Genomic DNA, 5,701 nt, shown 5'->3' with positions numbered 1-5,701 from the left:
GGTGTGACAGTCAACGAGGAATGAACAGTAATCTCGACTTTTGAGGGTAATTTTTTTAAGACTTAAGGGGGGATCGTCCCCATAGTGTACGGATCGCCCCCGGGGGAGATCCGTGTGGTCATTCCGGTAAAACCTCTAAAATGTGGTTATTTTGTGGCAAAGGGTTGTGTAAACCGATTTTTTTTATAAATTTCCCTTAAAATAATCCCATTTTAAATAGTTTTGATTAGAATTTTTTTACACATAATAACATCAATTACAATAATTAACTTTGCTTGTGGTTATATCCGTTAATGATTTTTTCAATTTTAATTTAAGAAAAGTTGTCTAATTTCAAGTCTACTATGAATCCGAAATTTCTCAACCCTCGATACAAAACCCTAGCTTGGGTTAGTATATCATTTCATTCTCACAATAGTACTCTTCGACTCCATAGCTTTCCCATAAAATTCCAATCAAATTTTCTCTGGCAATGGAGATCCACCCACCGGCAACACCACCGGCAACACCACCGCCGCCACCAACCCCAAGACCACCACAACTCTCCCCTCCACGCCCCTCGAAACCCAAACTAAGAAGTCGTATCAAGTCCTACATCGCCACCACAAGAGTCGGGATAAAGTTCAAACTCACGGAACGCAACACCACCTTCACGACCGAGCTTCGAGCTGGAACCGCCACCTTCCTCACCATGGCCTACATCCTTGCCTTAAACGCCAACATCCTCACAGACTCAGGTGGCACATGCACCGTCGCCAACTGCACGTCCTCCACCCCCATCTGCTTAGACCCACTCAGTTGCACCCACATGCTCCCTGCTGATTCCTGCAAGTTCCCTCAAGTGGACCCTGGTTACGTCGCTTGCCTTACGCAAACCCGAAAAGATCTCATTTCCGCCACAACCGCCACGTCTTTCATCGCCTGTTTATCAATGGGATTATTCACTAATCTCCCATTAGCACTTGCCCCCGGGATGGGCAAAAACGCATACTTCACTTACATGGTGGTAGGGTTTCACGGCTCCGGAAGCTTGTCTTACCAAGAAGCCTTAACTGCCGTTTTTATCTCAGGTTTAATCTTTTTGGTAATTTCAGCAATCGGTGTTCGAGCAAAGTTGGCAAAACTAGTCCCAAAACCAGTCCGGATATCATCGTCAGCCGGAATAGGGTTATTTCTAGCATTTATCGGGCTACAACACAACCAAGGTATTGGGTTGATTGGCTATAGCCCATCAACCCTAGTGACCTTAGGTGGCTGTCCGAGAAGTTCTCGGACAGCTTTAACACCTGTTTTCACTAATGGCACGGTTGCTCTGATGCCAAATGCTACCGCATCTGATGATATATTTTTCTTACATAATCGAATGGAAGACCCTACGTTATGGCTCGGTATTGTTGGCTTCGTGATAATCGCATATTGCCTAGTGAAAAACGTCAAGGGTGCGATGATTTACGGCATAATATTTGTGACTGTAGTTTCTTGGTTCAGAGCACGAGTGTGACTACGTTTCCGAATACCGAGTTAGGTAACTCAGCATACGAGTACTTCAGAAAGTTGATCGACGTCCACACAATCAAAACAACCGTGGGTGCCTTAAACTTCAAAGGTTTGGACAAAAAGGTGTTTTGGGAGGCATTATTCACGTTTTTATACATCGACATACTCGATGCCACTGGTACGTTATACTCAATGGCTCGATTTGCAGGCATGATGGATTCAAATGGAGATTTCGAAGGTCAATATTTTACGTTCATGGCCGATGCAGCCTCGATCATGATCGGATCATTGTTAGGGACATCACCGGTGACGACATTTATTGAATCATCAACAGGGATAAAAGAAGGTGGTAGAACGGGGTTGACGGCGATAACGGTGACGGGATACTTCTTTTTGGCTTTCTTTTTTACGCCATTGTTGGCATCAATACCTCCATGGGCGGTGGGGCCGCCGTTGATATTGGTGGGAGTTTTGATGATGAAATCAGTGATGGAGATTGAATGGGATGATATGAAACAAGCAATTCCAGCATTTGTGACTATGATTTTGATGCCATCGACATATTCTGTGGCTTATGGGATAATAGGTGGCATTGGGACATACATTACCTTGAATTTATCAGATTGGGTGATGATTGTAATGAAGAAATATGGGATTAAGGATAAGATAAAGGGTAAAAGTTCGAATATTAGCCAAGGCTCAAACCTTGGAGGTAGTACTAATACAAGTATGGGAACAGAAAAATATGTCAACTTTAGAATACAAGATTCTGTCTAGAACAATGTTACATGGGTTTTTTCCATTTTGAAACATAAAATTTGGAGCTTATATAATCTCAATTTATGTAGATTGTTGTAGATTGATGTTCTCTTCCGTGATACTTTCGTTTCGATACGTTAAACGTCAAAAACGGACTTCGTATGAATGAGAATCTAATCAACAAAGTAAGGTACTTGAAGGGAGTATAAAGTGGATAAATGGCTATTTGAGCCATCCGATCTCACATGGTGGATGACTAAAAAGAAAGAGGGTTTATAAGTGGAAACAATTTATCGGATTGTAAGACTTATAGCACCACGACTCTTTCTTGTGCATGTTGGGGGTGTGCAAATGTGAATCGGAAAATTGGCTTCATTTAATTGAACTTGTATGCGAGAGTGCGTCCTGCGGACACGAATGCACCATAGGTTGACCAGGAAAAGTTCAGACACATTTTTTCGTCACTGATGTATTAATGGTAGATATTTTCAATTTTGATTAGAGAATTAAAACATGAATCAATTCGATTTCGGTTTTGATTAATTAAGAACTAAATCAATACTGTACTAATTATTATTTTGTTGGTTACGAAATTTGTTATATAAATATGTCACTCTTCCAAATAGAAAACACACCGAAAAAACAACTGACTATCTAATTCTTCCTTCTGTGTTAACTTCCTGCTCTGTCTAGGTGATTTCCGGGCTTAGTTCGGTTCGACGGTCTCGAAGAAACGTTACTGTTGTTGTATCCTGGGAAACAAACGTCCGATAGTGAGACAAATTTGTTTTAAGGACATTGGGTTTAACACAGGCCTCATCGTGTTTTCCTGTTTCTTACGTTCTTTTCGTATCTTCTCTTACATATCATCCTACAAGCTTAAAACAAATTAGTTATAAAGACGAATATAAACAACTTTAATCGTACTATTTACTTTCAAAATTTCTGCTTCGATCTAGGATAAACTGTTATTTAACAGTCTTTTTATCTTCTTATCGTTTGAAACACCTTTCTTACAGTTTAAGAAGAAGAAAAAATCACTGCCGTTTTTTGCATCTTTTCTGCAGTTTTTAACTTTGTTTATGAACTTCTTTAAATGAGTTTAATGTAATTTTATCAAAATATATTTGCAGTTTTTAACAACATTTTTGTTGTTTTACTCTTGTTTACCAGGAATATTTCTGCATTTTTTCTAGCAGTTTAAAATCGAAAAGTTCTGCAGTTTTTTGCAGTTTTAACAGAAATATTAAATTTCTGCAGTTTTACAAAACTGTTTTAGTGCAATTTTATACTGTATGGGTGTATCTTGGTTATTCTAAACACTCGTTTTGATGTTTCTTTATAAAATGACTACCGAGAAGATTGAGACTTCCCAAACTTTGCAAACCACTTCTGTTGCGCAAAGAAACTCTCTCCAAACTCCTCTGGTTGCACAAAGAAACCTTTCGATTAACTTGCCGATTAATCATGCAGAGAAACCGAAAACGTTTTCGGGGTTGCACTTTAAGAGGTGGCAACTAAAGATGCTCTTCTATTTGACTACTTTGAATCTTGCACGATTTTTGACTGAAGAGGGACCTAAGATTGCTGAAGGACAAGAAAATGTCCAAACCATGAGCGTGATCGAGGCTTGGAAACGTTCTGATTTTTTTTGATGGAATTATGTTCTTAAAGGACTTTGTTAGAATGTTTTTAAAGTGCAAGTAAATAGCCATGGTCACCGAGCAACAAGGGATTAAATCAAGTGAAGATGAAATTTCTACATGTGGAGAACAAGAGAAAGCTAAAAATGAATTAGGTAAAGAGTTAGGGGGCGTTTGGTTCGTAGAATGGAATTCGATAGAATTGGAATTCATCAAATGAATTTGACTTTGAGGGAATGTGTTGATCCTCTCTCTCAGTGATTTGATGATAATCTCTTTTTCACTTACACGTTGTATTTATGTTTCTGTCTTTTCAGTCCCAACGACCTTAACTAAGTATGTTCAGTGATCGCTGAAGAACTTGCATTGTAAATCTATCAGAGACATCAATACTTCAAGAAGACAATACTCACACCAAAGAACCTTCAGCAAACGTTGAAGACTGAAACTGAAGATTAGAGACTGGCGAGTACGTGATCTGAAGTGATATTCAGTGATTAAAGCCTGTCTACATATGTGTGAAGACTGCTCAAGCTTCAGCGAATGATGAAGAGACCTTCAGGTCATTCCAGCATTCAACGATCAAAGGAAGCTTGCTTAGCACGATTGTTGTTGTCTTGTCCTTATACACACAAAGGACAAAACCCATACCCTTATGAAAGTTGGTACGGGACGGAGTCGACTAGTCGACTCTATTGTCCACCAACTTTAGGTAAGGATGTCTGCTCATGAATAATGCTTTTTGTACTATTCACTGTAGCAAAGGACAAGCCTTCCTCTTAAGGCTTGACACGCACTCTAACCCTACCATATTGCATTAAATGTGCATTTAATGCACTGAGTATAAATAGAAGTGTATCTTCTCCTTGCAGAGTGCGCGCAACTCACTCTCTAACCCTAATTCTTACTTCAACATTTTCTAGATTAAGTAAAGGATCTTCTCTACAACATTTCTTTTCTTGTATTTGCTAAGACTTAGTGTGTAACTAAAGATTGTTTAGATAGGTTTTTATCACCTTATCTTTCAGCAAACAATCTTGTAAAATCTATATTGATCTTCTTTATCAATATATATTTTAAATTTGAAAATATTGTGTTTGTATTCATCCCCCCCTTCTACAAACTGTTTTACTATTCTTGTAGAGCCTTAAGGGACCAACAAGTGGTATCAGAGCAGTGTTTTCTTTCTCTCTCTCTGTTTAGCTATTTTCAGTATGAGTTTATCTTCTTTCTTAGATAACTTTACCGCTTAAAAATGGCTTTACAAATTACAAACACACACACACACAAGATAATGACTCCCTTGCCAAACCTCCCCGGTTTGTCCGTGACAACTTTAGTCTCTAAAAGAACCGGATGTCCCTCTTTCTGGAAGGTGTGGATCCTGAAATTCCACATTATATAGAAAATGGACCATATATTACATTTGCTATTGCTCCGGCTGTTCCAGCAACAGCAATGACTGCCGCGATTCCTGAACGACAGATTCCAAAAAGCTCCCACATCAATGGAGCGATGAGGACAAGAAGAAAATAGCTATAGACACGCGTGCTCGGTCTATAATAGCTATGTCTCTTCCTGATGAGATTTATTACTCAGTGATGAAACTCAAAACTCCTAAATCCATGTGGGACACACTTTGTGTCCAATATAAAGGAACTACTCAGGTTCAAGAGACCAGAAAGATCAATCTTGTAAGACAATATGAAAGCTTTCTTTGTAGAAAGTCTGAGACGCTGTCTGAAGTACATCAGGGATTTAACTGCCTTCTTATTGATCTTAGGGCTGTCGGCAGGGAATAT

The 5,701-nt window shown here is 39.1% G+C and overlaps 1 pseudogene; it reads left to right on the top strand.

Annotated features, from left to right (window-relative positions):
* Positions 1-472: 472 nt before the first annotated feature.
* Positions 473-2,274, top strand: LOC112506073 (annotated as a pseudogene).
* The last annotated feature ends 3,427 nt before the right edge of the window (positions 2,275-5,701 follow it).

Source organism: Cynara cardunculus, assembly GCF_001531365.2.
Source record: "Cynara cardunculus var. scolymus isolate 2C chromosome LG 2, CcrdV1, whole genome shotgun sequence".
In the NCBI taxonomy this organism is placed as follows: domain Eukaryota; kingdom Viridiplantae; phylum Streptophyta; class Magnoliopsida; order Asterales; family Asteraceae; genus Cynara; species Cynara cardunculus.
The sequence above is the reverse complement of the archived record's forward strand: the minus strand, read 5'-3'. Positions and strand labels throughout refer to the sequence as shown.